Source organism: Phalacrocorax carbo, chromosome 7 (assembly GCF_963921805.1).
Source record: "Phalacrocorax carbo chromosome 7, bPhaCar2.1, whole genome shotgun sequence".
NCBI lineage: Eukaryota > Metazoa > Chordata > Aves > Suliformes > Phalacrocoracidae > Phalacrocorax > Phalacrocorax carbo.
Window position 1 is genome coordinate 6,082,501 of NC_087519.1, and position 22,951 is coordinate 6,105,451.

Genomic DNA, 22,951 nt, shown 5'->3' on the forward strand with positions numbered 1-22,951 from the left:
GAGCCGATTTCAGCCAGCCACAGCCCATGCCCTTCTAACACAGTCGCTTTACAGCATCCCCTTGTTTATTTTTTCCTTTGAGGGCATGATTCTTTAAACATGTTTGTTTTACGCAAAGCAGCAGTTGATTCCTAACTTTTTTTTCCCCACAAACGTGTAAAGAGAATATTAATAGGGAATATTAATAGAGCTGAGTGCAGCACGATGTTAGATTGTAGTAGCTGAGAAATATGAACTAGTGAACATAATCCATAAACTCCATTTGGTTACTATAATACTCCAATCTGTATTTATTACAACCCCACTCTGATGCTTATACAACTGCAATTGCTAGATTTATACACTCTAATGGTTTCACAATAGGAAAAACCTGTGTCCTTTATCTTTCTTTTCCTGTCCAAAATAACCCCTTCCACATATACTTCAGGCTTCTCCGGACCTTGTCTGGGTTTAATCACAGGCTGTGGGACAAAATGTGCATTATTAAGAAATATAAATATTTTCAGAAGCAATCAAAGGGTTGAAAGATTGATTCGGCATGTAGATTGGATTTAATTCGAAGCAGCTTTGTTCTAATGAGGACTACTGGGATACAAAGACGGCAGCCGCTTACGGCCACCAGTTGGGAACTTCAACTCGCTGCAGCAACCTGTCAAGAATTTCAAGACACTGCCAGGTATTAAAGAGCAAAGTGGTGGGGAAGCTGCTGTTCTATTGTTTTCAGCCTCCTTCCGAGGCTGGATTAGGATTTCATACTCCCTGTTTTACCGGAATGACAATTAAGGTTAATTTCTTGCTGCCCACAGGGCCAAATCCTGCAGTCCCTGACTAGGGGGAGACCCCTATGGACTTTGTGGGGGGCCTTGCCTAAGGGAAAGGTGGCAAAGCTTGGCTGAGCCCCAAGTCCAGCAAATTCAAGAGCTCTGCAGCAATTTGTACTGCCTCCAGACCTGGTGTGGTTGCTTTCGTGGTGCCTTTTTCTGTTAGATTTTGCTACCTGTGCTCCTAGATGTGACGGGACCTTTTTGCATAGGGAGGTATTTTTCCCTACAGAGAAATGTAGGTCCGTGTTGGCTCGGAAGTTCTCATGTCCTCATTGGGTGACCCAGCAGAACTGCCAGACCCATCCTGCTTCCTGGGGAAAAGCCTGCTGTGTCTGAGAAAACATCCTTGAGATGATGCTGAGCAAAATGGGACACTTGATAGCTTTTCCCCTTAGACTTAAAACACCCAACAGTAAAATTTCTGTGTGCACCGTGGGGGGGTGTCACATCACAGGTACTTGGGGAGCACAAGAGCCTGGCAGCTTTCCTAAACGCCGAGCGTACAGTCAGAAGAATCACAGTATATACAGATCAAACACCGACTAGTTTCTCTCTCCCCTTAGCACCCCCCTTGCCTACTTTTGTCCATAAAAGCAATAGAAAGAGAGAAAGCTTGAATTTTCTGAACTGTTTCACCCATCCACAGCTGGAATTCCAAAGTGAAATGAAAATGCCTTTAAAATCAACCCTACATGGGAGCCTGAGAGAACAAGTTTTCCTTTGTTGTAGGGTATAGTATTATTTGCTGTAGGTTTTTGATATACATTCTAAATTAGGCCTGCAAAGGAATGCTTCATCTTTAATTCATCACTCTCAGCTGAAAGAGATTAGCAATGTCTAGCACGCACCCTTCGTATGGTGCTGACCTCATCAAGTATGGCCTGAAATTAATTAGCCTCATTCATTCCAAATGGAAAAGGATAATGGAGCTGCATTTTAGAGATGACCATCACAAATTGTATGCAGCATATTTAAAATCCCTCCCCCCTCACTCCCCTCCCCATTTAAAAAACTACGTAGATTAAAATTCTTTCCAGAACTTGCAATATGTCAGAGTTATCGAGGCATTAGGAGCAGAAACCGCTCAGTTTTTATTTGTGGAACTGGGAGCCACATTTTGTGTGTGTGGCTGTAAAAGCGGCAAGCCTGTCTTAATGGCAGAACACCTGGAATTAATTTGATATTTCCAGGTGCTCTGGCAAACTGGGGCATCAAGCACTTGATGTTTAAACATTCTTCCACTGGCTTGCCTAAATCAATATGAAAGTGGTGTCCCTTTGTCATTCATACATGCAAAGTGCTAGCACAAACTCCAGCTTGGCTTCAGAGTCCTACATCACTCATAATCTAATTAGAAATCAGAGCAGAGCTGAAGCAGCATTCTTTGTGGATTCTTGGGCAGCAAATAGGGATACTTGCCTTTTGTTTCCCTCCTCGATTGCATCGTTCACAAGCTTTCACACCACATCTCTAAAGGTGGTTAGGTGCCTAAGATGTTGACAGGCATGAAGGACAAGATTATTTAGGTGCCTACTCAGGGTGATTTCAAATGGAATTAAGCAACTGGATGTTACTGGGGGGTAGTGGGGGTGGTGAGGAGAGAGACAAAAAATAAAAAAGCTTCCAGTGTATATGAAAAGCTCTAATTTGTTGTCCTAAACTCTAGCAACGTGGGCGATCTTTTTCCAGGGTAAAATTGCCTGCAGTCTGAAGTCTGCTAATTTTTACCGAGGTGAGCGGGTACTCAGTTTTGGGCAGCGCAGCCCAGCCTAGTGGCTCAGCCAGCTCCTCCCTGGCTGGGCACGGTGGTGGTGCGTGCTCAAGTTGCTTCCCAAGAGACAGGGAAAGCAGTAAAGAGTGCGGGATTTCCCACAGGAATTTGGAAGATGCTCACGTCTGATGCAATGGTGAGGATTGGGCCAAAATCCAGATCCAGCCCGGGTTCCTCCATCTGCGTAGTCCTATCTCGACCTACAACTGCTGATGGATCACAGTGACACGGATCTTTCTCGCTCTTTACACCTCAGCATCAGATCACCAGGAGGGCCTGGGAAAATACTGTGAGTAAGAGACACGTTTTTCCTCACACCAAATAATTCATTGTGAAACTTCAGATTTTGAAATGACAAGGTCAAAATGGCTTGTATCTGCAATGCCAGGGTTTGGGGAATGTTTCTGCCATTCGTTCTCCCAAGGCTGGATACATAGGGAAAACATTTTGTGATATGTGCTGTAACCACCTGACACCCAGGAAAATTGAGGATTAATTATTTGTCTTTAACACAAACAAATATTTGTCTTCCAAAGACTCCATTCATTAAGGCTGCCATTGAATCCAGGATTGAACCCATTGTTATTAATCCTACATGAATTCAAGTTTGTCTACCATGAACAAAGCTGCTCGCCATCTGATAATCCAAATTTGCTCAGGAAAAAAGAATGAGCAAATGTTAGAAGCAGCAGGTGAAATCATACCACAGTTATTAAGCCTTCTTTCAGGGGAAGCACAGGATAGATTAAATTGTTATGTTAGGCCATGTTGTGAGTCCACGTCAATTTTGTTTGAGATCTTATCTTAGCTCAGAACTGTTTCCTCTTAAATTAAACTAAATGCTGAAGACATGAGAAGCATATTGACCCAAAGATTCAAAACTTTGGACTCAGCAGCCTTCTGATCTTTTGTCCACAGAGTATCGAGTTGTAAAGCTGTGGAATATTAAATAATCATGATTATCTTCAACATGCCTAAGTTCATTTGTTATGCTGAAACACTGGCACGGACTTTCCTTACTGTTTTTTTCAAAACCAGACATTGATTCTCCCTGAAAGCTGGTTTCATTTGCCACTCATCTTACAGGCTGTGGTCCTGTACTAATATTAAGTCTCATAAACCAACCAAGGTCTGTAATTCTGTCTCCGGTGCTCTTAATTTCTCTTTTGGAAACACCATTTTGCAGACAAAGAAACAAACAAAAATCTTACAACCAAAATGACCAAACTATGCTGGTACTACGACCAGCTGTTATCATGCACATGCCGTCCTTGATGTTCCGAAATGCAGTGTTAATTCACCTGGGATAAGAAATCAAATTTAAAAATGAGCTGAACAGATGTTTTTAGGAATAAGTAAGTTTCTAAATAAACCAGCTTTTTAATTCTGTCTTTTCTATGTTAGTGCTGTAAATCAATATAGTCCGCACTTGGAGAAACCAGATGAGTTTGAGTTGTCATAATTAAATATCATCCTATTTTCTTGCAGCACAGCCAAGCAAGGAGTTTTACTCCTGACACAAGAGTTTTCTCAAGTAGGGACAACTTACTAACTTATTACAGCAATTAATTTATGAATTTAAGCTTAATTTAATAATAAATAAAAGAATTAATTTAAGCTAAGTTAATTAATTTAAGCTCCGAGTGGTTCCATCATTTTTTAGAAAACAAATCTCCACCAAAAAGCATAAAGAACAATTCATCCCTAGCATTGGAACCCTGAAGTGATCGAGTTATAGAAGAAATAATATGGTTTAGATGCTTTTAAAATACAAACATAATGATGATATATTAAATAATGCAATCTACTCAGCTGGACTTCCAGTTATCTACCTACAAACTGTGTGTTCATTCGTCACTTCATTCACTTCAGCTGCAGTGTTGGTTAGTGGTAGACATTAACACTAAGCCATAAGTGTGAATGGGAAGAAAACCAAGGAGAGTGCAAAGCTGTATATTAGCTTAGACAAGTAGGATGTCATTGCCAGCCTGAATTTGTTGATGACACCAGGCATTAAAAAAGTAGATCTTTAGCCACTGAAGCAACAGTTCACTTACTTTCAGTAATGACATCCTGGAGGCAATACGGTGGATTTACAGCAGCGTGTACCTATGTACTAATAATGGCCATTTAGCCCCAACCACAAAATAATGATTCAAAATGGAGGTTCACCTTTCCCCTGAAAAAAATATTTTGTTCTTATTTTAGTAGTCTCATTTCAGATGTTCAAGAGTCTGGGTTTGATTTTTTTGGTGGTGGGAAAGGAGTTTTGTCTGCGAAGTATCGAGCTCTTGGAATCATCTGGGCACTTTCCGTTCTCACCTAGCAAAGACTATGGAGATGTTAAATGGTACAAAAAGGCACCCAGCTCCCAATCTGGGGGTTTGTGTGTGAGGCCAGGCCATTCTGTGGGTTGTGGTTTGTTTCCATTGGTACCAGATATCAGCAACCTATAGAGGTTTCTCCAAAATCACTGGATGTTGCACATCCACACGCGCACAGTGAGCCCCTGTGCTGAAAACAGAAGTGCGTTGAGCAGCCATCATAGTTCTTTGTCCCAGATAAATTACTTGGCTCTCCTTCTGCAGGATTTTCTTTCCATACATCCTTTTCCCCTAATAACAACATAAACGAGTACTCTATAGGTGTAATTACAATAATAGTTCTTTTACTGCAAATACTAGAAGACTGTAACCTGTAATTTACTTTTTCTGATACTCCTCTATTCTAACACTAGACATGTTATTTTAAAATGTCTAGGACCTGAAAGCTAAATTTATATAGTGATATATAATAGCAATGGAAACTAAGCCTCCTCCTTAGCTCAGGCTTTAGAGCTATGTTGCATCTCTCTGCCAATTGGTGCCTTTTCCACCTTTAAATGTCATACCCACTACTCCCATGATGGTTCCAGTATCAGAGTTAAACAGGAGGAAGTGAGAGACGTTTCCATCTGTTTAATTTAAGGTAAGAATCTGTGAGAACCCAAGACACACTAGCAAGGAATGACGTCTCTTGCATTGCTCCATGGCAAATTCAGGGGCAATAAGGGCATTTGCATTCCCACAGTGAATCTTCTGTATCTCTTTTAACACCAGCTACCCTTCTTCTCTAGGGACGAACCATGAATCACAAGACTGTGACTGGAAAGTGTGGGGACCAAGCACACAGAGAGATGGTTGGTGCAGCTGGTTCCCTGACTGTTGCTGGGTGGTTGTTCAGCTCTCAGTCATGGCACAAGATACTAAAGGCTGGAGAAACATTGCGTGGACTGTTCTTGTCGTGGCTCCTTCTTGTCAGTCCTTTGAGCTGTATGAAGCCCTGAGAACCAAGCTAACATGAGCGTGTGGCTGGGCATTTGCTCCTCTCATGGTCTATACCTGAAACACAGCCCAAAGTTTCTTCCTTTCCTCCTGCAGGTAGGGGCTCGATCTAATTTATAGACTCAGTGTTAATGATGAGCAAGACAATAATGCTAAAATAACCCATGTGAACCTTTGCCCTCTTCTAGAATGGGTATTGTTTCATCATTTTCTCTGTTTTCTGGATGAAGCAGCTAGCATGAGAGGGCATGCTGGCACACATCCCACTTGATAGCTGAAAAGAACAAACATTTTTAATATGCTGCAGCTTATCAACGTCCCAGTGAATAAAGGGTGAATGATATTTTCCATTGGTTATTCATAGATGTATATGGATATGCTGAGAAACTGGCATTTAATCCAGAGGACGGACAGAAATAAATGACCAGATAAAATACATAACTCCTAGTGAAAACCTTGCAGAACGTGTTCTTGCCCCAAACCCCTCCTGGAATAGGTACAATAATGCTCCCTGAGACCTGGCAGCCCTTCTAAGTGAGCATATGGTCTGCTCAGCTCTTGCAGTACCGGTGCACGGTGAGTAAACACACAGCAATGTCAGAGCAAACAGGAGGCTGTTTAATAGCATGACATTCTGTAGCTACTTCAAACTTCATCAGTACTCCAGAAATGGATTCCCCCTCTCTGCTGGAGCGTGCACGGTTTGCAGGAGAGGTAGGAGAAAACTGAGATGATCTCTTTGGGGGTGGATGGTGTCCATAGCCATCTCCCATAAAGCTGATGCAGCTGCAGAAGGGTCCTAGTGTGTCAGAAGTTGTATTTTCTGGTGATTCTACATTGCCTTCTTCATTTTTCTGAGATGTCCCCTGATGCAATGTAACTTGTACAGTAATTGGAATAGAGAGAGGGACCGGAAGGTAAAAATCCTGCTGTTAATCAAGGCTGGCGAAGGGCAGAACATTAGCTGCAGTAATTGTATTTCTGAGGGAGTCAACAAAGCCAGGCTCGTCAATGCTAGCAAACAGATCTGGTCCTGCCTCTGTGCTTCTCGCACTGGCAGAACATTGCGCTGAAATCACTGGAGTAGGGACTGGGCCAGGAATGAGCGGCTGAGTTGCAAAGCAAATGAATTCCTGCCAGAAAAGTTCAGCTATGCTCAGAAGTATGTAAAGTGTCTGATTTGAGAAGTGTCAAGTAGCATTTGTGACCAATTATCCAAGATGAAGGGGGCAGAGCTATGTTTACATGTACTAATCTTCAGCCAAAGTTTGAAAACTCTAATTCATGGACATGCATCAAATTTCCTTTCCAGGTTTGGCATTTGCCCGTACGCACGCATGCACATTGCTTGGGGATGACAGGAAAACATGATTACGACTTGCAAATAATACAAATTAAAAAAAAAAAAGAAAGTGAGGGGAGCTGCCATGCAGTAGCAGCATGGTAATTAAGCCTATACTGTGATACGCGAAGAAAATCGTGGGCCACTGTATGAGTGAAATAGCTGTATCAGCTGAGCTGAAATATGATGTGTGGTGTGTCTGTATTGTTATTTTTCCACAACCTGTGAAGCCCTGAGAAATTATCTACTTGAAAGAATAAGAAGTAAAAGCTGCCCCTGCCATCTTCTGTTTCATTAACACACATATACCAATTTAATGCAATTAATCAAGATAGTAGGGATTAAACAGTAACTCAGAGTTGACAACAACGTTATCATTGCTGTGGCATAGAAGGGGTACAAAATGATAGCGGTGACTAGAAACACTGTGAGAAAGAACAAGCTGGCTGGAATTTTGGGTGGGTTTCAGAGGTTTATGCAGACCTACTGAAATGTAGGGGCAGCTGATTTTTCATGTGGCCAAGTGTTTATCTGCCCCTGCCCTTCCCTTTCCCCTCTTAGACCTGCCAGGGTAACCCCCAGAGTGGCAACAACTTTTAAAGTGATTCCTCTTTCTTCTAACAGGTTCCTGATGCTAAAGGTCTGACCTTAAAATGAGCAGTGCATGGGGACCGAATGGTACCGCAGTGAGCTTCTGGCCTTCAACCCTTCCAAATACAGCTATTTTGGTAACCAGAACAGTATATTCATGATGTGTGAGGGAACAGAGCCTTCCAGTGAAGCACATTAACTCTATCAGTGCTGGTTGCTGTGCCCCTGTGCAGGTTATCTGTGTCTATTTAAGGTCCTAAATGCAGGTTTGCAGAGGACTGCAGCTTTCTGTAACTTCACGGCCATGCATCAGTATCTGCTGTACCTAAAAACTGGGCCTCTCTTCCCAGGGATTTCCACGTAGATCTGGGGAGAGCTGCAATCACGTGCTGCTGTGAGTAGTTTGGACTTGGATTTCTTGTCTGCAGGAGAGAGACAGGCTGGTTTGCTACAATGCAACTGTCCTCATTAATGTATTTCAAGCCCTGATGTACTGGGACCACCATCGTTGGGTAAGAAGATGGTTGAGTTTTCCGGGCTCATTCACTTGGCTTAAGAATGTTTAATTGGGTGATAATGAGTAGTAAAGTGTCTCTTTTTGTGGTGAAGTTGACACTTGCTGTCTAGTACATAGGCACAGGGATGACCCTCCTCATTTTGCACAGGTCACCAAACAGCCCCTGGGATGGTAAGGGTTATTGGCCATTTACCAAACTCTGTTTGACTTGGGTTCATGGCTGAGAGATGAAAGGCGCTATATTGCATTACCTATCCCTGGGGCCAGCTAGTCCCCCTAAAAAACCATTTTATTTAGCAAGGCTGCTGCTGGCCCATGGGAACCAGAGAGTTAAGAAAAAGAAGATGCAGTTTCAATTGCAAATGCTTCCTTAGGTCTGATGTTTTAAAGCCACATGGAAAGTCACTGCTTCAGTGTCGCAATAGTTGCTCCAGGGCACTTAATGGCCAGTAGATTTTTCCCATAATTAATCTCCCTTTCTTCCCACCGAAACATCCATTAGCTTACTCCTGGTGTTTCTGCCCCTGCCCTATTCTGTTTTGCTCCGTCTTCCTGGGGGAAATGCCCCATACCTGGGGTAAGCACAATGCAGCAGGTATGAACCGTTTCCTTTTCTAAGAGCTTCAAAGTCTAGGCAGCATTTGCCTTCCCCGTCTCCCAGATGAAACAACCAGCCCTGGTACCACACTTAGAGCCGTTGGGAGGAGAGAAGTATGCTCCTGAACTTCCCAAACATTTTCACTGTCCTAGAGCTGAGATACTGACTGATTTTCCTGGCTATAGCGGAGTGGTCCTTACTATCAGGGCAGTCCAAATGCTGCCTTTTTACAGATGATGGATGCAGTGCTTAATGCTGTAATGGTTACAGGATCTGCTGCTCAGACAGACCAAGAATTCAACCCGACCCATCCTGAAAGTCTTATGATCTCAAAACCCAGTCTTGTTCCAAATTTGTTAGCACTGGTCAAAGTCCTCTTTCACTTTTCTCCCTTTCTGTTTGTGATGTGAATCATGAGACTTTCGGAAGTTGCATTTGTTGTTTGATAGTTTTACATCATGGTTGTAATAGTGCATCTGCCAAGTCAGCAGGTTTTTTGTGTGTTTGTTTATATATTTAATACTCCATCTCCAGCAAGTTGTTGTTACCCAGTTCCTGTTGACAACCAGAGAACAGGCACAAGTCAACTGAGAAAATGAACGACTAGAAGGTAAGTGGAAAGACTAGTAAATGCAGGCCATTCACGTGACAGGATCTGATTCATTTTTATGCCAGGGAGATTTTTTAAATGGGACTTCTCCCCGTGGAGAGCTCACAATGCTCAAGGCCTGCTTCACTATAAAGACAATACATAATTATTCAGAGCATATTATTATTTTTTATCACTCGTTTTTCAGTCACACGGAGTGAGGGCACAGATGAGATCAGGACCTAGTTTATTGCCATTCACTGTACAGATTGTACAGTACACTACTGTAAAATCCCTATAAAAGGTGCTAACTATTTGCTTTATGGAGGCAGGTAAATACACACGGGCTGAAGGTTGAATTGACTGGTCTAAGATGGCAGAACCCATCAGCAGCAAAAATGGGGACTCAGCCTGAGACTCTCTATCCTGGGATCCTGCGGCTCATTTCTTTAGACATCATTTCTTTTTACATTTATTTTGAATCACTAAATTGGTGAATTGAATAAATGCCATGTCCTTTAAAGCGTTATTTATTGCATTTATAGAAAACAGATTATCTGTTCTCACAGGCTAGTGGAGATTATTAAGAATGATAAACTCATCAGGAAAAAATGTAGGTGGGGTGTGACGGAGAAGCTTGTGTTTTATTCCACAATGCCATTGCAATCTCTGGTTGTGGTATGACAGACTATACGGTCTCAGTGATACTGCGCCATCCTGTCCTCTGCTTTCAGGTTGGGGTCACAAACTGGATTTGGAAGAAGCAACTTTCATACAGATATGTGACTGGGATAGGAACAGTATGCCAGAGTAAGTGGAGTTTTGTTCCGTTTCGGTTTTAGTCAATGTATGAAGTCCGTACAAAGGTTATTGTTAATCCCAGCCTGGTTGTGAAACCATGTTTGACCACGACTTGTTCGATCCAGTGAAGCATACCTGTGTACCGTAGCAACACCTGCTTTATTTGTATATTAAAATTATTTCACCAGGTCAGCTCTTTGGGAGTTAGCATTTCATTCATAAAGTATTCCACAGCACACATCAGTTGTGCTATCTCTCTACCTTCAAATGAATTGGGTGATATTCTTAAGCTTATTTATATTTTAATTTATTGTAATATTTCTCTACTTTCTTATCTGAATAATCGAGACAATAATAATAAAAAAAAAAAAGAAGAGCTAAAAAATAACTCTCAAAGACTGAATGGATACTCATTATAATTTCCCCTTTAGTACTTGCAAGTCTTGGGTTATCTTATGCAACTTTTCCGCTTTGGCTAGTGCTTTACTCTTTGGTACTTTTGCTCAGACACAGAAGGTAGTGATAACAGATAACGTGTGTTATAGGTTTCTTTACAGATGAAGTCAATGAAGTGTCCCGAAGTCTGGTAACTACTCGATACCAGCAACTCATATGACCCTCTGTGCTACTACTGCTGCTTTGAAAAAATTTATTTAGTCATTTGGACTTTAACTACTCAGACACATTCCTTCCTGCTGCAACAGCAGTGATAGAGGAAGGCATGTTTTAAACCATACAGTCATTTCCATCCTGGATTTTGTGAGGGGTTATTCTTGCCTCAGAGATGAATCATCCAAATATCCTTCTACAGATTCCAGGTGAGTTACTCACATTTAGATGCTTCCAAGTAATACACAGAAAGGTGCTGAGAAAATTACAAGTCTCTGCCTAGTCAAAAAAAACTCAGCAAAAGTAGATATGAGCAAAATACTTGTACTAGTGCTCAAAATCTTTCTAAGGAGACCTGGGGCCAAAGGGCTTCTGCCTTCAAAAATGTGGGGCCAACAGGGATGCACAGTACTTGCTTTACTGACTGACCCATCAGCCACTCTCTGTCCCCAGAAACAGTTCAGGAAATCACTGAAAGTATCTGATGATATAAAAAGGATAATTAAGTTTCATTGTGGGAATAAGAGGGTAATCTGTCCAGACAAATCTAGGAACCAGCATTGAAAACTGTAGTATCTGAATATAAAAAATGAGTAATTTTGAATAAAGATGTCTATCAGGACTGTAAATTCAGAGAGTAAAAAAGTAGCTTTGCTTAATAGACCATCTCTCTCCATCTTCCTCTAACTCATTTTCTTGTTCTCTTTCTTCCTTTTGTATTATTGCAAAAAATGCATGTAAAATCTGATATTGTGAATGCTTTAGCTTAATTTCAATCTTCTCTTCTCAAAATGTTTTGTTCCACTGTGCAGATTCCCCCTATGAGACAACCTTAGCCATGACTGCACTAGGCTTGCGGTGCCACTTATTTGCAGAGAGAACAGCTGTATTTCGAGGGGTCTCTGAGGTAGCCAGCTCCCCATGCTTCTGAGGCTCTTGAAGATGTTTCTGAGCTGGCATGAGAAATCAGCTGGGTCTCAGAGCAGATCACAAGGTGCTTAGGACAGTATTTTCTCTGTGTCTTTTTTTTGCTGAGCAGAATTGCTGCGCTATAAACAAATGCGAGTTTTGCCTCATTCTTAGATACTGTGAGTTATGAAAGCCCACTCTAGATGTAATGAATGTATAGATCATTTTGACCAGATCATAATCTATTAGTAAATAATGTTCCCTGAAAATGTATAGGTGAAATAAAGAACTTCTTGCTACTATAGCTATGTCGGTATCAAGGATTACGGATGAGGCCAACACGATCCTGAGGCTTTGTGCTACTGATGTTTAAATACAGTGCAGAACTAACTACATGGTTTAGTGAGCAAATTCCTTCCTGGATTAGGATAGTCGGATTTATACTGCTGGAAACAGAACCTGAAACTGTACTGTACTTCCCTGTCCCTAGACTCTATCACAAGCCCCAAACTTCTCTTCACTGACATGCTCACTAACATTTATGACACTCTTCCATTAGGCTTCCCTGATTTTGGTAGTGATGTTCATAAGCAAATCACACAGCGGTTTTCAGAATGGGTAGGACTGTCATACAGCAAACCCCTATAACACCTATGACTCTTCTTCACTGTCTCTGGAGGAAGCCCAAGGATACCAGGCTGTCTAAGACCTATGGGTGATTGTTAGCCCAGTGTCTAGGCCGTGAGAAGGTTAGTTTTAAAGAAGATGGCACTTAAGGGACGTCTGTGTGACACATGCTACAGTGTCCAGAGATTGGAGTCTATGTATTTTGCTCTAAATCTAGAGAGGAAGTCACCAGAAAAAAAGGGAAAGAAGCACAGGGGAATAAAAGTACTTTTGAAAGAGAAGAAATCTACATTTCAATGAAAATCCTTTCAAGGCATTTCAAATAAGAGTCTGAGAGAAATAATTACAAAGTTTGGAGAGAAAGAACGTTAGCTTTGATATCTTTTTCTTCTATGAAGCAATTAAAATAAGCAATTTTTCAAATACTAAGCAGAAAATTACTAGTGGCTGAACCCAAAAGCTTTCATTTCCTTCTTGGGGCTTTTATTCTTCTAAAAAAAGACAAAAAAAAATGTGAAGGTGGTTTTCCAGATAGATTAATGCATAAAGCAGTCGCTAGTTGGATGTCATAAAAACTACAGCAGCATAGAATAGCTGAGATTAAGAGCTAGATTTAAATCATGCAACAGTCCAGTTAATATCAATGTCTAATTAAGAAATGCATAAGAAGTCTGTAATGTTGATTTGATGGAGAAAAACTCTAATAGGGTTTCTTTTGGAATTTTCCATTTCAATTGCTGTGTAGACTTTTAATGGATGTCCTCTCCAGTCTTTGGTATTAGCAGGAATCATCCTCAAATTAAAACCAAGGCCTAAAATGGAACACAGGTAGACAAATTAGCTTGTCTGGGAAGCAGTCTGGGTAGAATGACAATGTGAGCTCAAGCTGAAATTTTAGTACAAATGAAAGAGAACAAACGTCTCAAATCTGGCATGGAAACCCTATCTGCTTATCATTTTAAACAATTTAAACCCCTGTAATTTTAAACAATACAATGTTAACCCATTTCCTCACCTCTCTTATCCCTGATAATTCATACTTAGAAATCCAGACCACTAAGCATTATTAATTAGTCTTTTTAAATAGGAAGGCTTTCTATAGTTATGTATATTAGTAGTATGTAGAGGTGGGCTCTTCTTTGCGTGCAATGGGCTTTACAGCCCACAGTTCCCTATCACTATCAATTAATGCCATTAATCTCCCGCTCCTCTCTGGGTGACTAAAGCTCTGACACTCTTTGAGCAAAACTGAACCTGTGGCACCTGCTGTGTCACAGAGATCATCCAGGATGCCTGGTCTCTAGGTATGAAAGGGGAACTGGTTTTATGCTGCATGTCACTAACGCCCCAAAGTTGCTTAACTGGGAGCCGTATAACTGTTAGTATGCACAAATCCACATTGCAAAGAGGGAGAAAACATGGCACTGGATTAAAGCAACAGTGTATTTGTTATCACCACTTTGTTGTAGACCCAACAAATCCAGAGGGAATTATCTCAAGAATCCAGGAGGACGGCAAACTCAAAATAAACCCTCTGACCCAGGCAGCAAGCGCACTGGGGAGTCATTTTTAAGTTCATTAGAACACATTAAAATACAATACATTGGCCATGGTAAAGCGAGGCGTATGATTCCAACTGTCTACGTGTTTCTTTCCAGTACTAAATCCATCCAGAGACCTTTCAGAATTATATCATTAAGTCTTGCCACTTAACTTAGCAAACAGAGAGTGGAAAAGACTGGGGGTAAAATCAGGGTAAGAGTGGAAGTTTGGCACTTCCAAGTCACTGTCATTGCCTGAAGTGTCACAGTCCAAATTCATGCCTGGTGTTACTCTATTGATCAATAAGGCATAAATATGTTATATTAACCAGTGATAGCATGGCCCTGGGGGATGCCCTGAGGATTTTTCTCCTCGAAAGGGATGGGAACTAGGATGTTCTCAGTCAGGCATCCGCCCTCTGAATGATGCAGAAAGTCTAAGGTGGGGATATTCAGTTCATCACAGGAGTCTGATTTTTTTACCCCCCTCTTGACTGTATGATGGGGTGGGTACCATGGGTAAAGGTGCTTCTACATGGTTGTACAAATGGAGTGCTGCTCTAGCAGGGTCCTTTGTCTGCAAGCTTTGCTGGATTTGTGCAATACTTTAAAAAAAACAACAACCAGAGTATGAAGCAGGCTGCCTTTCGCAAAAACATGCAGAAGGCAAAAATAAACAAACCTTAACTTGTCCAACACACTTGAGAGTCACAAATTCTGTTACAGTTTTGCTCAATGAGAGGAAAATTTCTCCTTTTCTCCATGAAACCATCCTTTTAGACATTACTGCAGTCATGACCTCACTGCAGTTCCTGCATTATTTCTGAAAAGATTAAAATGAACTAATACACCAGTGATCTCATCACAGTGTAAAGGACATCTTACACAACGGGGGAAAAAATCAGGAGAGCTTCAGTGCTGCATTTACATCAAGAGTAGAAAAAGCCCTATAACATCATTGTGGAGAAACACTAAAGGTACAATGCCAGAGAGGCATTTTTCCATCTTCTTATAAACTATTGGGATTTGTCCTATGTGATGCTGCCGGTCACACCTGCCATCATTTTAGCTGTCTCCGCATCTCTTTTCTTTCCTTTGTTCCTTCTATACCTTCCCTTGCCTCTTCTGTGCCCTTCCTATGTGTTTTAATGTACCTGATTACTTTGAATCATACACACTACTGTTCTCAACTACCTCCAAATACACTTTGCAGAGTATGTACATACAATCACGTTACACAAAAGAATTCACACATACTTCATCTCTAGCTTATATTATTCTGGGTAAGAACACCTTTCCCACATGTATATACGATTCTCAGACCAAGGAGTGATAGATTATGACAGATCTCATCTACTTTGGAGCTGTTGTACCTTCTAATAGAAATCAGGAGGATGAGTAGGGAGAGATGCTTTGTTTTCTTTGGGAGGAGAACCTAGAAATTAGCGTTGATGTAACCAAGAATCCCCCCATGTTTTTAATGTTGTATCACATTCTGAGGCTGGAAACTAGAATATCTTCAGAGCGTGATGAGCATAGTGTCAATAATATAATCTTAACTCTTGCACCCATAGATACACCTCAGCTCTGGCTTGAGATCACACCATTAAGCAATGAGGTGACAAACCAGTTTCCTTTCTCAAACTGAACGTCACCTAACCACCCATTTTGGTGGCGGTAGTGTCCCCTGACTTTTCAAGGAAAGATGTGCCGGTGTGACCTCTTCCCACCCTGTACACTTGGGAGGAGGAGACAAAACTGCTCAATTCCATCTGTGACATTTCTCAGCCAGCAAGAAAGCCACGAGGCATCAGCCTGTAGGCTGGAAGGCATCAGAGCAGCCACCTGTTAGACACTGATGAAGAAACCTCCAAAACCATCAAGAGGAGATGAATTCCCAGGGCTAAAGCAAACTATTATAAAAAGCGATGGTACCTTTCTACCCATCCACAAGTTTTGTTACGCCTAAATGAGGCAACAAAATTATCCAACCCCATATGCTCTGCAGTTCATAGATCTGATTTGGTGAAGACAGTCCTGGTCAGTGAGGAGCATTATAGAATAATACATAGTGCAGCATTAGAAGAAGCCCAAATAGCCCAGGGAGCAGCACAGAGCATCTGTTACCAACAAGAAAATAGTGGGTGAAAAGCTGTTGTAATTCCTGGCCCCAGGAAACTGTCTGGAGATGCAGACTTCCCAAGGTGGAGGGGAGTTGGAGAACTTGGGGTGTTCAGTGAGATCCCACCCCTCCATAGATTTACCAGGTCAGCTCAGTCCAGGCCTAAGGAGTGGGACAAGGTCCCCAGCCCTATTCCAAGTTCATTCCTCTATTGATTTTGAAGAGGTATTTATAACAGATCAGGACCTTGAACCGAGACCGGCCTACCAGCTGAAGCTGTACAAACGAAGTCATATATTCCCCAACTACAGATAAAACCAATGGCCAATTTTAGCCTAATCATCACTTCTGCCAGAGGAAAGAGAAACTCTTTGAGGTAAGTTCCCTTGGATATAATTCTTTCTCTCCAGGTTAAAGAAGGGCTGCAGCTAATACATGTCCTGAGTCGTAATGTGGATTTGCACCTTTCCTGTGAAATATAGCTGGTTCATGTCCAAAGCATCACTTCAATTCCTAATGCTCACTTATATCGTTACAACTTCTACATTAGTTGCAGGTGTGAAACGCTAACTGATCCACACTTCTCTTCCTGTCAGCAGGAGAGTAATGTATGTCAAAGGCCTGATTCTCAGAGGTGAGGTCACCAGGATCTCCATTTGCACATCTGCTTTGCTAAACACAAAACTCTGGAGATTTGCAAAGCTCCAATATGCACAAAATGGGATGAGTTCACTGGGGGGCCACACATAAGAAACTGTTTCTGCTTCTCACTTAGTAGGCATGTCACAGAATTTGCTTTCTACAGAAAATATTTGCTGTTTTACAACAGGCAGCATTTCACTAGTCTTCATATGTGGATACTTGTAAGTTCTGTATTAATACAAGGTAAAAAGCTGCACTCCTCCATGTTACATGAAACAAGAGAAGTCAGGATATCAACAGGTGAAAAAAGGAGCCTAATACATTAAACAGCTTCAGAAAGTTAGTAGTATTCAATGTATCCCTGCTTGGGCTGTGCAGATGTTGAGATCGGGGTACTGCCTGATCAGAGCCTCTGGAGGGATGATGCTTCTAGAGCCTGCCTTACACAGAGGCTTCCAGATTTGGTTTTGGTGGCTTAAAGAGAAGTCTTCAAATATTTCTGCTGCCTGGATATTTTTCATACCTTAGAAGAAGTCTTCTGATCATAATGTGTTTGCACTTGATGCCTAGATAACGGTTCTTGCTCAGGAACCTCTAATACACAGTATTTTCTGCCTTCTGTATTTTACAAGAGATCAAAGACTAATCATGTGTATATATATATATGCACCTAATTCTTTCTTGACTTCTGATAATCTAGAATATCCTTCAATATCTGCAATAAAGATTCCCTCAAGTAATCTATACAGACTATTTTTTTGTCTTCATATAAGGTAAATATTTGGCCTTTTCATGTCATCTGGTTATGCCATCATGATTCTGTTTTTTTCTGGACTTATAGGGCATTTCAGACACACGCATCCAAGCATCGTTCACCACCATGCACTATACTTTTCCTCCCTCAGCTATTTCTGGTGGTTTTTGGGATAGTGGAACCAAAACTGATCTTAATATCCAAATGAGAAAACACAATCGGTCATCAGCTACCTGTTTCACTAAATGGAGTTTAGACCTGCAAACCCCAGAGTGACTTAATTTCCATTAAAACCAAGGGATTTCAAAATCCCATAGTGTACTGGGGAAAGCCATGAGCAGAACACACAGGTCAGAGTAGGTTTCATGAACATCTGAGATCCCAACCCTGAGACTACGCTGCTCAAAAGAGACATCTCCTTAAGGAACCTGTTAAAATGATTTTCACAAGGATCAGAAGAGATGCACTTTTAATATTGAGGAAGGGAAACATTCTTTTTCAGAGAAAAGTTTGATTATGGAATAGACTCACTATTTTGGTACATTAAAGGAACTGCACTGTAATGAACAACATGGCTTGTACTGCTCTTCATGGAAGTGGCTATTGAATTAATAGGTGCCCTTTTCCCCTGAAAGTTACACCAGAAATTCAGTGCAAAAGTTTGTCATGTTTCACCAGACTTCTTTACCTTCCTGAGTAATAGAAATTGCATTTGTTTCCCTGGGCTGTAGAATATAGATGTAATAAACCCATGAAAAAAATGGGGAAATATAAGAGATACTGATTTTCTTGGGATGAAAAACAGAAAACTTGGGCTTGAAAAACATTTGAGTGTAATATACTCCGGATCTTAAAAAATTTTTAAAGAAACATTTTCCAAGTGCATGCCCGTTAGTTTTATTCTCATTTTTGCCATGTATAATTATGAGAAACTTACAGTCAACTCGTAAGATTTTTAGTTTCTGTTGAGAATTGCCTTTTCAAAGATAATTCTGTATGCTATTACTTTAGCCCACTGGGTATCATGTAGGCAAGGTGTAAGATTATGCACATGAATATTTCTGTCTACCGCTTATGTGTGCTGAGACAATATCAACTTACACTTTCTCTTGTCATTGGTCCTTATTCCACAGAGGATATTCTTAATTACCAGCAAGACAATTTGGTAATATCACAGAAAGTGTTACAGCATCATTTCTGTGATGATTTACACCTGCTAAGGGTCTGATCATTGAATTTTAAACCATATTTTAAACTCAGAAGATAGAGAATATTTTTTCTCCAGGACACTGTTTCTATTTTTAATAGAAACCCTCTCCTTTGTTTAATTTATTGGCACAGTTGTTTTAAATGTTATGGAGCTTTTGAACATGAAGACAGCATTTTTGCACATTTGCACTGCCCTGAAAAATTTAGGGCACACTTCTGTACTGGCTTAAATAATCTCAGGTCTAAATGCCTAAACACTATTTTTGACAACTGCGCATGAGGGATATACCTTTACAGGAATTCTAAAGAATAGAAAACTAAAAATATCTCGGTTGCAGAACAAATTCACTGAATTTCTTCTTCCACTTTGTGATTATGGTTATATTTTTAACCCTTGCATTTATTCCTAAGTCTGTTGGAAACAATGGAAATGATTCCATTGACTGCAACAAACTCTGCTTTCTACTGGGTTAAGGAAGATGTTTGTACATCAAATTTGCTTGTGATATCCCGATAATAAAATGGGGAATTTTATAAACACATCAGGGAGGGTAAGTGCCCAGTAGAAAATATGTCAGATAGAGATCCAGAAATTACAGTCTAATTGTAACAGAAATAAAACAAGGAGTGCTTACTAATGAGTCATGAATGTCTTTATAATTGCTTCCACATTTGGGGCAACTTTTTCCTAAATCATCTACAGAAACCCTGCAATTCATGGGACTTTTGATAGTTGTTATAATCAGAACAACACGTCTCATATATGACAAAAATTACCTACACTGGGAAGGATTTTTTCTCCTCAAATTACTTTTCTGAGGATTTATTTCAATCTCCAGCTATTTTCTTATCCTCCTCCTCATTTTCTATTTCTAATATAAAAACAGGAGTTCTTACCTGTTTAGAAGAGAAATAAAACTAAAGAAAATTCAGGCAGAACTGTAAAGCATGGTCTATTTTTAAATTCCAACTCAGATGATAAGAACCTGTTTTGTGCTGCACTTCTCTCATGAAATCAGTTTTCCATAGTGCATTCAGTGTTGTAATAATGCAAATCAAATACAATTTTAATAACTCCTTCCATTAAAATGATCTATTAATGTTTTAAGACTCCAACACTTACGAGCACGATTCTAATTGCATGATTTTGCTGCGGGCAGGTTTTATAGATCTGCCTGATCTTCAGATATTTGCACCATTAGGATTATTTTAAATAAATTAATTTTTGGAAGAGAGTCAGTCTCAGTAACAACAGTTGAGTTTGCTAGTGGTTGTCTTGTGGGTAATTGTACGTATCTGCTTCCACGTGAGGAAAAACTAGATAAATTTAGAACTCTGAAAGGAGATGGCTGAGCTTTATACAATGACAAATGTTATGAAGAATGTTCTGAAGAGAGGAATATCTATTCACTATGTTAGTACAAGGAGCAAAAGAGGTTTAAAGCGAACAAAATTTTGTTTGTTATGCAGCACAATTAAATTGTGGGACTTTCTGCCACAGAATACCAAAAATATAATCAGATTAAAAAAGGACTAGAAATTCATGGAAGATAGTTCCTTTAATACCATTAAACATTACTGTTTTATGCAACTTCTACTGTCAGTCTCTGTAATGCGCCAAGTGATAGGAACAAGGAAGATACATCAAGAGAATTAGTTTGTGTTTGACTTCTGACGTTTCTCTGTATACCTACTAGGGGTTTCTGCCACAGACAGGGCGAGTGCCTAGCTGGACCTTTGGTCTAACCCAGCACAGCTACTTCTAGGCAAGACAAACAGTTGTTTGAAAGTTTGTTCCTCTCTCCAGAAACCTGTGAAAAACCTCAGGTTTTCTTGTAATTCTGCAGAGTGGGATGAGGAAAATGAACAGGACAGGCCTCGGGAAGACGGTGAACAGGGCAGCAAGAGTTGCAAAGAAAGCATTTGCTGAGTGGTTGTGAGGGCTCTTAGTGTAACACGGTCCCCAGGCTTTATCTCTAGTGGTAGGCTCTTGGCCACTGGCATGCTAGCTCTCCTCCTCGTACGTGCTGTTCTTCCCCTTGAGCATCACTTGAGATTTACAGCAGAAGGTTCCCTCCTTCAAGATGAACCGAAACATCAACACAATGTTGCACTCAAGATTCAACATTTCTTCTGTAGAGAATTTACTCCAACTTTTGTTCATGACAAATGCCTACGTAAGCCTTCCACAAATGAGTGCTAAAATAAGGAGTGGTCATTTTTGGGCGTTAAAGAATTACTATTCACCAAATGTTGCTAATTGTATGCTGAGAAGTGATTCCTTGGCTGCAAAAATTATCATGTTCTTTAGTGAATATGTCTTTACCCACTCCAACAGTGCTAGTTCTTCCACCGATTTGGTGAAATCTGTGTCTGGCATGACAGAAAAGAAGAAAATTTCCTCCGATATATCAACTGCGCATCTTCCTTTCAGGAGTCCTCACAGACTTGCTATGGAGTTTACACATTGGCAAAGAAATAGTGTGCAAGTTGTGCAAAACCTATGACAAAATTTTACTTCAATGGAAACACTTTAGATCAGTCATATTTGCGAGGAATGGAAAGGACAACAGGCCATACATACACGGGCCTTGAAAAATATAAGCTTTTACATGAATAGGTACTCAGAAATATGGATAATTTCAGCAGTATTTGAAATTTTCGGTGCTGGATCAACTCGGACCATGAAGTTCTCAATTATTCCTCCTTAGAAGCCATCCTGAACAAGAACACCTTGAGATACCGAATTGATGATACAAGTGATTATGTCTGGGGTTTTCCATGAAAACACTGTATTGGAAAATGCCAAACAGACGAAAAGGTTTGGTGGGAATAATGTGTTTTTCACAAGGCTTCTCAACCATAAAAAAAAGATGTTAAAGATATTTTAAAGTAATTTCAAGTGTCCTGATAGATATTTTTCTAAATGAACATTTATTTGCTTTGAAATATGTTTTGGTTTTAATTTTTAATTTATAAATAAAGGCAAAAAAAGAGAAATATTTTGAAATTACCGAAACAAAAGTAAATCAGTCTGATTTACTTTTTAGCAGCTTATTGGTTAGCCAGAGAATTAGTTGAAAAAAATGAAATCTTGAAAACTCCCAAAGGAGAAAAAAAGCACTTCCCTGCCAACTATAAAATGAGAGAAAAAATATAATGATATTTTCATTTTGCACAAAGATTTACTAAAATACCCACATTTTCATAGGAGTTGCAAAGACTTGAACTCGGACACCCTTTGGGTTTCTTTCCAAGTGTGGTGCTTACATACAGTAACTGATAATGTTTTTACTAGACCTGGTCATCTACACTGTTAGATAAATAACTGGAGGTATTCCAGCCTCTATAGGGGTTATAGTCGTTGTTTCATACCCTGTCACAAGAAGGAGGGCAAGAAGCATGAGCGGGGAATTTCACAGTTTTAGTCCAAACTAATGTGTTTAAATAGAAAATTATGATTAATTCTGAAATAATTTAAAAGTGAGCTATCCAAGGAGAAAGAGCCCTGGATACCAGGAAGGGTTAAGCTTTGTGGGGGTGGGGAGGGAAGGCCTGTATAGCTACACCGCTAATGGTGTAGGGCAAGAACATCCTTAGATGCCGGCTCAGTTTGTCAGGAATTTCTCTTCTGAACTATTCCCTCCAGCTTTCTTCAGAACACCCTCAGCCCTTTTATCTGCGAAGTATCTCAAAGTTTACTGTCTGCCTATCGCCTCGGCTGAACCGCACTAATAGTCAGCTAATTACATGTGAACACCCTAATTTGCTTTATGTCTTCCTCAAAAAACCGTGCGTGTGCAGGCATGCACGTGAGTAAACTTCTGCTCACGCTATAAAATTGCAGCACTGTGTAGAATTCGTGCACCAGCTGAAGCATTATAAAAGCTGTCGCACGCTTGCTGCCCCCTCCGTTGCTTGCCACCACCGATGCTTGTCATTCCTGATTTGCAACATCACCTGTTGCTCCAACACCAGGCTCGTCTAGAGCAGAAACTGGAGCAAAGAAGAGAAATACGTGTTTGTCATTGAACTGAACTGAGAAGAAGGAAGAGGAGAATGATAAGATCATAGCCTGCAGCACTTTGTTTATGAGAACATCCTTCCAGTGATATATGTCTGCACCAGGTGAAAGTATTGTGTCACCCCTAACATATTTTAAATGCCAAGGCTGTCATGCAA

The 22,951-nt window shown here is 40.5% G+C and overlaps 1 long non-coding RNA gene across 12 annotated transcripts in view; it reads left to right on the forward strand.

Annotated features, from left to right (window-relative positions):
* LOC135314267 (uncharacterized) overlaps positions 1–21,671 on the forward strand; it is a 38,907-nt gene extending 17,236 nt beyond the window's left edge. For 2 of the 12 annotated variants that reach the window (XR_010373710.1, XR_010373717.1), the window contains exons 2-3: positions 1–2,884; positions 5,711–20,004. The exon at positions 1–2,884 is cut by the window's left edge. This is a non-coding gene — a long non-coding RNA (uncharacterized LOC135314267). Of the gene's footprint in view, positions 2,885–5,710; positions 20,005–20,616 lie in introns of those variants that run through there. The other 10 variants (XR_010373721.1, XR_010373719.1, XR_010373712.1 and 7 more) reach the window with 10 other exon arrangements.
* Positions 21,672–22,951: the final 1,280 nt, after the last annotated feature.